Raw genomic sequence first — 11,885 nt, forward strand, 5'->3', positions numbered from 1 at the left:
TTTAAGCTGCAGCTCTTATTAGCGTTTCCTTGCTTCCAGTCAATGGAAATAGCTGGGAGCAACTGGACTTCATTTTTCTCCTTTTAATGCTTTGCTGCCTTATTTCTGTCTCCCTCCCTCCAAGGCTGCTTTTGCTCCAGAGTTAATGGAAGGAGAAAAAACTGGAAAAAAAACTGTCTGAGCCTGTATCACTGAAGGGAAGTGAGTGATCACACTGGTACTAGGGCAAAAACACTTTTGTAGATTTGCTCTTGCCACACGGCAGTGATTCCCAAATGGGTAAGCTGCAGTCACAGTCCCATGGGTGGTCATTTCCAGCTTGTGGGTGCCTCACTGCTCTCTAGTTGCAGTGCATATTTCAACTTTAGAAAAATAACTTTATTTTTCTTTTACCTGTCATGCGAATTCCTTAGTAGTAGTCCACAGACCTCAAGCTCTCTGCAAATCATGTGTTAAGAGTCTGATCTCCTATATAGTTAAATACTAGGACCTTATGCAACCATCAGATTTAAAATGCTGTTCTCTGAGTTGGTCTTGGATGAAAACTGATTGGTATAATATGCTGAGTTGTAATCCAGGCACCCCTGACTTTAATACAGTTGACAGACCCACCTTCGTCTATTTTCTAATCTCCCTCCTTACACAAGGTTAGAGCTGTTTTTAAGACGGGGCTCGTGTGACTGAAGTAGTGGTGGGAGGTGAAAGGGAGAGGTGAAGACAGTGGAAAGGTAAATGAGTCGGATTCACCACAAGGGTTAAAAAAAAAAAAAAAAAAGCCTTGAGAGTAAAGGGTGATGTCTTGTGATATGCAACTTTTCTTTTTTAATCCAAAAGCTCTTGTTTCTAAAAATAACTAGTATTGGAAGGAGAACAATTTGCTTGCTATGAGGGGAAACAACCCAGCTGCTTAACAGGACACGGCAATTCTAAACAGTCCTAATCAGGAGGGGAAGCAGAACATGCTACTCAGCTGAAGTTCAAGGGCAATTTAGAGAGGCAAAAATAATATCTATTACTCCAAACAGAACATGGCTGAATGATAAAGGACTATACCAGGAGCGTGTGGAAAAATCCAATGGAGTTACTGGGACCTGGCTAGACGTAGTTGGGAGTTCACAGTTCATAGCTTTCATTCTGGATCCTTTTGTTTAATTTAATGTTTTAAATGGTTTGTGTGAAATCTGAGGGTTTCTGCAACCTGTTACTGGCCTGTGCAGCTAGTGAGATTGGCTGTCTTCACATCTCTGGGTATTATGACTGCAGTCCTATTATTTACAGTAATTAAGTAATTAATATATTTATTGCTTCCTTCCTCTCCGAAAAGTTTTGCTCTTTCGCCTCCTTCCCCCTCTTCTCCCCACCCCAGTTACACGCGCACAGAGCATAGCCCTAAATCTCTGCACTTGTTTTCTTAACAGGATATAGCTTTGGGAAGTGGTTGAACATGCAGAAACTAAAATTCAAATGGTACAAATTCTGCAAGTGAGGCACAGGCATCTGCAAAACGTATGAACTGTGATCTAAGAAACCTCTGGCAACAAAGCCAGTGCACATCTCTCTTAAACGTGGTATCACTTTTGGTTTCTTTTGATACTTCATATTACTTTAATGCTTTTTTTAATGTGGTAGTGGAATAGTAGAAACTGTGAGTAACATTGAGAGGAGTCTATAAAGTGTCTTCAAGAGTCTTTTCAATTCCTACTACCACAGGATGTGTTTCTGCTGTGATGCTCCTGGTTCTATATTGTGATATTTAGGTTGGTTTCATAAGTATGAGTATTTTTACATGCATTCACTGAACACAGTGCACAGAGTGCACTTGTCTTTATTAAGACATGTCAACGTTTGCTGAAGTAATCCTGATAGTACGTTCTGCATCCAGACAGTCCCACAGGTCTTTCTAGCGGCAAAAAGGCATGAAAAAAGGAATTATTATGTATTCCCTATAGAGAAATTATTGGATAGATGGATTATCTTTTCTTGACCTGAAATTTCTTGAGATATATAAGAATTGAGTAAAGTTGGTCAAATGTTTTTTTAAATTAAAAGAAAGAATGGTTTGCTAAAGGTCTGGTTAAAAAAAAGAAATCTGGTTTTTGTTTTTTTTTTTTGTGGAAAAGTGTTGGCTTTTCTTAAAATTCAGCAAGCTGAGAGCTTTTTTTTTTTCCCTCCACAAAAAATCCTAGAAATATTGCTGTGTTGTCTTATAAGGTACCTGAACTTCTGTATTGTCCTCATCTCTTATCAGTGTCTATTGTCTCCAAGGGGTAGGTGGTGTCAGCTGAGTTAACAGGGAAGACCACAGAAAACAGACTTGTCAAGGACTTCAGCGCATGATTTCCACATCACCTTTTTTTAAAGTTTGCAAGTGTTAATTTTCAGCCTACCACTGAGAATATCTTCTGAAAGATGGAAACTGAATGTCCAACTGCCCAATGATAGACTCACTTATGCTTCTACCAGAGCTGTGGTGAAACCTTTGGACCTTACTGAGAAGCAGGTTTGGTAGGGTCTGATTGTGTTTATTTAGCAGGAGCTAGATCAGGCCTTTAATTGAAAGCTTTGAGCCTTTTCGGTGCTAAGGAGACCAGTTGCCTGCAAACAGCTCGCAATTACATCACAAATGCGTCCTGCGCAAAGGCGAGCTTTGCCTTTACTTCAGAGCTGCAACTGAAAGCATCAAATTCCAGGCACAAAAAGTTTCAAAATTATCCATCCTCCTTTGCCGTTTTATGGAGTGCTCCTAATACGGTGGAATGGGCACGGGGAGATTTCCCTGTGCCAACTTGAACACAAAGGTTTTGGCTGCCTTTCAGGCTGAAAATAGTAGGTGCTTACATTTTTTAATCGCAGAATGAGCAAGAGCTCACGTACACACACATACACGTCCACACAACACACACGCGCTCTGGTGTGTGAATGCAGGCCTGGAGGTTTGTTGTTGACAGGAGGAACACATTCAACAGTGGCTGTCTGATTAAACAAAAGTAGGCTACGGCATGGCAAACAAATTGTGCTCTGAGTTTCTGATCTATCAGCAGCCTTGCCAAAATGCCAGCTAGCTGAAAAGGAGACTTCATTGTCTCTAATGAAACATGCTGTGCTTGCTTGTCTAGTGCGTGCTTTAGGAAGCAAATGCAACTGGACCCCTTTCATTTGCGCGGTTCCCTCTGCGCTGCTGCTGCCACCGCCTCCTCACACATTAAACAACCGCATTAGATGCTTTCCCAGCAGCTTTATGTATAGTTTAATCTGTAAGTGTGGGGAAGTAATTGTTCTATCCTACAGATAAGATGTGCTGATTTCTGTGCAATTGGTGGTTACAGAAATGCTAATTTCTTGGGAAGGGAGAAATCTAAAAAGATGCATTGTGTCCTTCTAAGTAGCCTGCATTATTATCTTAAATTCCTTGCACATAAAGATATAAATCTATGTGTATGGGCTTAACGTTTTAAGATTCCTGAGTAGTATAGGATGAGTATAGCAGATTATTGTTGGAATTCTTTTGTTGCCTAAATACAAATGAGATGGTGGCACTTTATCCTACCATAATGTACAGCTCCCATCAGAGTCGTGATGCAGACCAAGACTCTTATGCTTAATACAGTAGATGAAAATCTTGTTAATTGAAGTGATGCTTATTTAACTGTGGAGTATAGCAGGTATCATAGAAAAGGCATGATCGGATCTCCCTGTGGCCTCCCTGAAGGTTCTAAATGTGGAAGTAGATAAGGAGCAAGCATGCACGAACGTAGATGATAACAGAAGATCTTGCAAGTAGAGTCTATCCCTGTATGTCCTGAAATGACATTTGGGAGGGACGATCAGCAGTGACTAGAGAAGGACAGCAAGAACTTTCAGAGGTTTAGAAACTATGGTCTATGTGGAAAGCCTGAAAGAAACGAGCAGCAGCCTCCGGGTAGGTTTAACATGCTTCAATTGCAGAAGGGAAGGACCAGCATATGTCCATGGCTGCTGCAGCCGTGTGGCTAAAGCACAGCAAGGGGTTCTTGTACTAGACATTAAAGCCACTTTCCAAGCTACGAAGTCACTCTCACAGGAGGTTTTCTGAACAGCTTTATAGTCCCATAGAGAAATGGACTGATCATGCTGGAAGGGAGGAAATGGTATGAACTAAGTGTCCTCTCAAGAAGCTCCTGGTTGGGAATGTGGCTGTGATTTATAACTGTGTGATGACCTGTCGTGGTTTTGGCCAAACTGGCCAATGGCTGGCGACAGATGCTCCCCCCCAGCCTCTTGTGCACAGAGACGAGGAGGAGAGATAAAGAGAAATTTATGAGTATAGAAGAAACTAACCTACTTTAATAAAATATTAAGAATAAAATAAAAAGGAAAATAATGAAATAGATATGCTATATACAAAACCGTATTAAGCTCCCAGGATGATGTCACTGGCAGGCACTGGGGAAGTCCCAGGCTGGACTCAGCGACGGGTGGGAACTGAGTTCCAGAGTTGGAGTCAGGAACACACGGATCGGGATCAAAGGCAGATGAACAGACAGGGTCCTCCTCGGACGTTGGCCACTGAAGGAAGAGAGCTGACCCTTTGATCCCTCAGCTTTTATACTGAGCATGGGGCAGATGGGATGGAATACCCTGTTGGTCAGTTTTGGGTCACCTGTCCTGTCCGCTCCTCCCCGCAGGTGGGACCCCTCTACACCCCTCCTCTTCTGACCCTCCAGTGGGGCAAATAACGAAATTAGCTGACCTTGGTTGTTATAGCAATAAGTATAAGCAAGAGCCTCTCTGCGTGCCATTCCTTGGCACAAACTGTCTTATCACTCTGAACGAACCCTTTCAGATACAACATGCTGTTAATTTCAGAGAGTTCCAAGAGGCCTAGCTAAGAAATAAAATTACTGAACAGAAAGCTGGTTCTGTTTTACCTCAAACCAGGCTATTACCACAGCTCTTGCTACCACATCAAAAGAACCAGAGTCAATTGGCTTTCCCAGTTGTACCTATAGATGTGTTTCCAAGTCAAAGAGCATCTTTAACGCTTTCCTTCAAAAGAATAACAAGTGCTGCTCAAAGTGACAGCCTGTGGCAGATGGTTGGTTTCTAGAGGTGACTGCAGGAAAGATCAATTTCTGTCTTTACTGGAGGGGCTTTAAGAATTGCAAACAAATCAATTGCTAGTAAATGTTAGTGACATGGAAAATGTACATGTTCAGGGGTCACCTTTTAGAATTGTTTTCCTCCAGCAGGTGGACATGTTTTTAAGAGACCTTTCTGGTGCCTAGCTACACTCACCGTGACAGCGGAATATGGCACTTCTGTAGCTATTCACTTTTGTGGCTTCAGCTGATGCTGCTGAAGGACCCTTCCTGTGGTTCATTATATGACCAGCTAGACCTTATCAGGATATTTTCAAAGCAGTGTGCTATTTTGCCAAATGCAGTATATTCTTCAGAAATGTATTAGTTCTAATAAGGTTGGAGAGATGAAAACTTTGACGTTTTTTCTAGTATTTTACATCCGAGCAATGAAGTCACTGGCCTGAGACGTGAGAGACCATTTATTGCGAATGAGCTACTGAGAGACATGAACTTGGCTCAGCAGCCGTATAGGCCAGTACCCTAAGCAAATGTTTTCCTCTGTGTGAAAAAGGACAACAAAATGCTTTCTATTTCCGTGAAAGAATGTCAGGTTTTATTTTTTTCTATTCAGGAAGGGGAAAAAAATAAGCTTGAAAATTACTGTGAGAGAGGGACACTTTCTTCTTAGCAATTTGTGAAGTATCTGAGGCGCTTGCTGCTTTCCCATGATGCTGTATTGCAATGTTCCCTATGCTTTGTTAGTGGGTTTCTTTGTCCTTTTCCTTTAGCTGGGTCTGGATGGAGATGGTGTTCTAACCTTCAGGGTTGTGCGAGGCGTATAAAGTTACTGTTACTCTTTTCACAGTTTGCAAGTCAGATAAGACTCTCCTGGCTGATAACTAATGTAAATTAGTACTCAGCTGCAAGGAGAAGCTGATCATCCCTTTTATTCCTCTTATAATCCATATTAGACTGTGGCCCATCTTAAACCCAGATATTAATGTTCTTTCGGACTCTCCCATTTCTACCCTCTAGCCCCTGCTTTTCTGTTCCTGTTCTTGGGTTTTAAACTCTTTAGGATTCCCTTGTTTATGCAGTAGGTGTGATAGCCCACTGTTTTCCAGCATAATTATATCCTCTTCGACATTGGAACACGGCTCAAATTTTGTGGGGATGGGAAAAGGACAGGGCTCCTTGTCTGTCCTCACGTCCCATCCTGCATGTGACTTGTGGAGCAGACTGTCAGAATACCTCTTTCTAATGCTCTACCGTGGCCTGACTGAATTGTAGTCTGGTCTGCATAATCCATGACATACTCTTATTAACACATCATAGACTAAAGTTTAATTAGGATGTATACTTTAATACAGTTTCTTCTACTGTCTCTATCTAAGAGACGCTTGGTGTCTGTACGGTTGGGATGTCACTGTGGCAGCTGCCACAGCTCAACAGTTCACCTGAAACTGGAGATGAGAAGGAATAACCACCATACTACACTTGGGCATTAAACTCTCTCCTAAGCCAGAGTTTAGAGCCCTATCCTTCTGCCTATATCAAGCAGAAATGTATCTGATTCTTACCTTTATTCCCTGCTGACTTGGTTTCTAAGCTGTGGCTGTTTTGGAAAACAGAAACCTCTCTGAAATGTAGAATACCCAGACATTACGTATTATACTTTTTTGTGTAAAACTTCAACCGTGTTGTAACTTGGGATCCTGAATAATATTCCTTCATTTATGGGTCTAGAGAGCTGGTGTTCCACACTGTGTTGTAGTGTACTCTCAGGAGGGGTTTTATTATTTATTGAATTTCTTACTTACTGAATAAACATTAAAATCCAACAAAGGAAGTATTACAGTAGAGATAGGCAAGTTATGTTAACAATAAATGTGTTGCCTGCAGGTAACCTGCATTCAGGTCACCATTTTAATGTTATTTTTTTCCTGACTTTAGGAATAAAAGATTATTTCAAGAAGCTTTTAAATTCATTTTCTTAATTTCTTTCTCTTGTCGTGTAGGACTAGTCTATATGCAAGCTGATACCAAGAGCATTAAAAGTATTTTGGTGTTAAGTCTGCTTATAGATTGGTCTTTCCCCTTAGCTTTGAAGTCTTGCCTATACAGAGAAAATTACTGCTGATGGCCTGTGAGAAATGTATGCAGTTGAGCTGATAATGAACATAACTTGGATGCAAGTGTCAACCAGGATAAACCATCTTCTACTCCTTACAGAAACTGTGGCTGAGATACATTTGAATCCCAAGATTTCTTAGTACAGACTTTACAAGCTTTGTTTTCTAACTGCAGACGTTTGAGGATGGTCTGCTTTTCCCATGAGTGCTCGCTTTCTGCTTCCTCTCGTGCTGTTAGGGAAGCGTAGTGGTCTCCAAAGCCCTTGGTTCTGTTTAGTGTGGCAAATCCACCCCACAGGCTGTGGCGGGAGGTGATGTTCCTGGTTCCGCAGGCTGACATCCCACAGCTGATAAGAACGGTGTTCCCGTGAGACTGCATGCACATTGCTCGGGTGATCCATTTTTCTAAGTTTGCTCTGGCAGCCCAGGTATGCATGAACAAAAAAATATGGTTCTTTCTCGTTATACATATTTGGTTGCCTTGGTAACTGGAGAATAATTCATCTGAAATGCAACTGGATAGGATAATTGATATATTTTGAGGAATGCCTACAGGCAATAATAGGGATTTGTCTGCCACCAACTGTTCCGGGCTTCAGAAAAAATAAGGCTAAGCTCTGAAACGGGAACAAGTGTGTTTTCTACAAGTCTGGATGTAAAGGTAATGCTGTCCTTCCCCTTGCCTGTGAAGGATCGTTGATGGGCTTCTCAGCAACTTCAGTATAGATCAAACTGCATCTGTGATTTCTTTTGAATATTTATTTTAGAGAATCCAAAGAGTTTAGTAAACCTCTGAAGTAATGAGTTCTCACTGTTGTTTTGTTTCTTTGTTCTATGAATGAAGTGCCTTGCAGCAATCTTGTAGGCTCCTGTACAGGAAATTCACATTGACACTGATGACCTGTTATTATAGGTACTAATGACTGACTATTGGGCACCAGGGCCCCTGCTTGATAAGCTGGCTCTCTGTACTCTAGTCTCCATGGAGAGTTTATGAATCTTGATCATCCAGTACCTGACATTTACTTAAACCACCTCATGTTTTGAACACCTCATTAGCTTTCCTCCAGCCCCTGTGCAGGACACAGCGTAAGACTTACTTCCCAGTGAATGAGAGGTTAAAATCTGATCTGCTTTCATCTCCTTCTGCGCAGAGGCTGACAGGAAGGGGTGTAAGAATGGCATGGGAAAACAGATGGGGAAAGTGCCTGTGGGAAGATTGAACAGATGACCCCGGGGTCCTGAGACTCGCTGGGTACATACTGGAGCACAGCTCTATCTGACTTCATAGTTAGCTCATTTTCTTTGTGTAACACTAACCTCTTGAGAGCAATGTTTTTCTTACTAAGCTATTCTCCTGGTGGGCACTCTTCTCTCACCTGCCTCGGCGTCTGTCCCTCCATGACTGATGTGAGACCTCTTGCTGGACAGCATAGGAATGTCTTATGTCTTCTCCCAGTAGTTTCTTCTGCTCCCAAACCAGAAATAAAGCTGGCATCTCTAACTTACACGAGGAATGTTCAGCCTGGTTTTAAGTCTGTTTATGTGAATTCTTCAGAAGCTTGACAGTTTAATAACATTTCTGGGATATAATATCAATTATCCCTGACATGTTATTAATTTCACCTTTTTCATTCTTGATATTTGTTCTGATACCAAGAAAATTCTCCATTAATTTTAAACTAGCTCTGAATCAGGTAGAGCTCAGAAAGATATCTGTATTCCTAGAGAGGGAAACCATAACTTCTCAGAGTTTCCCAGGAATATAAATTCCAGTGGCAATAGATCACAAGGTCAATATGATTAGAAAAAGAAAATATTTACTTTATTATAGCAAGGCACCAAATGGTGTCTGCTTTCACCTTGAGGACCCTAGAAGGAAAATGTTTCCAGAAAAAGAAAAGTTAGAGCCCTAATGAAAGCAGAAATATTTTTCATTCCCTCAAGACACTGTTTATTGTGTTAGTATACAATCCATCAACAGCAGTAAATAGACTCAATAAATAAGGTAGTCTTCTAACACACTTGGAGATTTTGTGCTAAGGGAAATATGATTCTCTTTCTAACACAAGACAAGATCTTTCTTTAGTCACACAGGAGGACAAACTGAATGGGTAATGTCTGTTCTTGAATCCTTATAATAAAATTTGCAACTGGTCAGCCATTGAAAATCCTTCTAAATTTATCTGTGCAGGGCTACAAACTATATGAGCCTGAAAACTCATGACTTGCAGAATTCACAAATAACTTCTCAAGCCATGCCAATAGGTTACTTTCAACCCTTTATCAGGGAAAATGTTCAGTTCACTCTGAACAATTATGAGTTTATCAGTAAACAATAGTAATGAAAAAATTATCTCAATTGATTTCTAACACCAGAAAAATCTCCCAGACTAGTACAGAGGTAATATAAATGCATAAATAATCTAACCAGTCTGAAAACAGAAAGGCTTATTGTGCAGATTAATTTTTTTAATTTGCTTATTTTTGTCCACATTTTCCCTTCCTCATCAGTCAGCCAGCTTTCAATAAAGACAGGAATAAGAGAGAAGTGGAAGAGGAACTAATAATAATAATAAATCAGGGTTGGATCTAGGTACTATTAAACTAATCAAAGAGAAGTTAACTCAATGATTGTGTATACATATTTTTGCTAGGAAAAGATGTCTGGAACTTTTCAACCTTGCTGACATAAGTAACAACACCCAGTGGCTGGAAGTTGAAGTTGAACAGATTCAGCCTTTAAATTCAATGTACTTCTTTAGCTGGGAAGGTAACGAAATCGTTCAACTGCTCTCCAAAGGAAGTCTGGAGTCACCAGACTTTATTATTTTTAAAATGGACTACACAGGCTTTAATTCAGGTTCTGGCAGGCATCCTACAGCCTCTGTGCGTGGATGTGAGCTGAATACCTGCATAAGCAAAGTTGTCTACTCTGGCCTGAAAGTCTCTGAAGTTGTGTTTCTGGCACTCTGAGAAGGACACAAGGCGGGAAGGACTGTCTGCATTTCTCTCAACATCCTTCAACCCTCGTAGTTTTACAGTACAACTGTCATCAAACCCCATCACTGAGACTTTCACACATTGCCTGTCTAGGTCAGGGGAAAGGGAAAGGAGATTGGCTTGCTCTTTCTCCTGACATGCAATTGGCTTGGATGTACTCCAGTGTGAAGTTTTGTTCTTCATTTGAATTATTGGAGTTTGCCTGGACTGTGGCAAGCCCAAATGCCTCGCGGCTGCTTGCCTTGTCTTGTTCACATGTTCAGGGTCATTCTCAGTGTCAGACTTAGGAAATTTTTCCACAGGGTGGATTATCTGTGGCTTTGGATTTTTTTTCGCTATTTTGCTACAAGTTGGATGATTTACCTCTTGGATCACTGACTACATGTTACCGAAGTAATTTCTTGCAGGTTGCCGCATGTTTTTTGGAGCCAGGTTTGGTTGTTGTTTTTTTTTTTTCCCTTTACCTGTAGCATGCAAGAGCTAAGCTGAAGAGGAGTGAAATGATTAGGTTTAACTAGGGTTTGGGGGTTTATCACGTGTGTGAATATGCGTGTGAAATGTTAAGCTGTGTGGAGGACAAGAGGCCTGACAGGACAGTCTAATTGTTCTCTACAGACTTAGACTTCGGTAAGCTGTCAATGCTCTGATTGTGTGAGCCAGGGCACCAGGCAGACAGACAGCCAGGCACTGCAGTCCATACAGCTCTTCTCTAACAAACCTACAAACGAGGTTTGCTCTGTTTTGAGCTGCTCTGACTGCTACAGATAAGTCACTCATGGGGATGTGGCCTTCATTTATTCCTGTCGATTTTTCTGTTGAGTTAAAGTGAATAAAAGTGGCTGCCTGTTATTGCTGTTGAATGGCTCCCTCCTGAAGAAAGCCCAGAGACTTGGGAAGAGCAGTTCTCCTAACAACTCTAGATGTTTTTCCAGAAGATGAGGTGATCTATGAAGAGGGAAAGTGAGTGCTGGAGCTAGTGACTGTGACCACGAGAGGGGACAGAAAAGAGAGAAAATCTTGCCATTATTTTTTCAGGCCCCAATTTTTTTGCTGAAAATCTCTGTGGTGATCACTACTCACAGCCACTGTATGGCAGTGTGGGAAGGGACTTTTTCTTAGCCTTGTAGACGAGGAGGAAGGAGACCTGTGACAAGGGCAGTGATTGAGGGTAGTGGAAGCAACAAATATTTTCAAAGAGGTTCTGCCTATGTGAGCTTCTGACTGGCTGCACAATAGTACACAAAAAGTGATTAACTTTGCCTTTTTAAAAATCTGCTCTTGACATAGGAGAACTTGGTTCTTCTGGGTGTGGGGCACCGTTATCCTGGCCTATGTCTAATCTTGTAGACATAGACTGAGTTTGATTTTTATATTTCTGCTGGAAGAATGAGTAAATAAAGGGCCAGTTTTAATTGTTGAAGTAAGCATATGCAGCATCACAATCTACAGTATCTAACCTCGTCCAGGCTCCCCTCATAATCAGTGGGGAGGAATGAGCACTTTTAAGGCACAATTAATTTGTTCTACTTGAGAATTCTACTTTCGTGTGATTTGTATACTAGAAATATATGTGTTTTCCATTAGCCAAAAGGGGAATTTACTTAAGATCAGATGTGTGTGTCTTTACTGTAAAGAGCTGCCTCTGATCAAGTGAAACTCCTCCTTGGTGATATAGGTACAGTCTTGGAGT

The sequence above is a fragment of the Chroicocephalus ridibundus genome, chromosome 4 (assembly GCF_963924245.1).
Source record: "Chroicocephalus ridibundus chromosome 4, bChrRid1.1, whole genome shotgun sequence".
NCBI classification, from domain to species: Eukaryota; Metazoa; Chordata; class Aves; order Charadriiformes; family Laridae; genus Chroicocephalus; species Chroicocephalus ridibundus.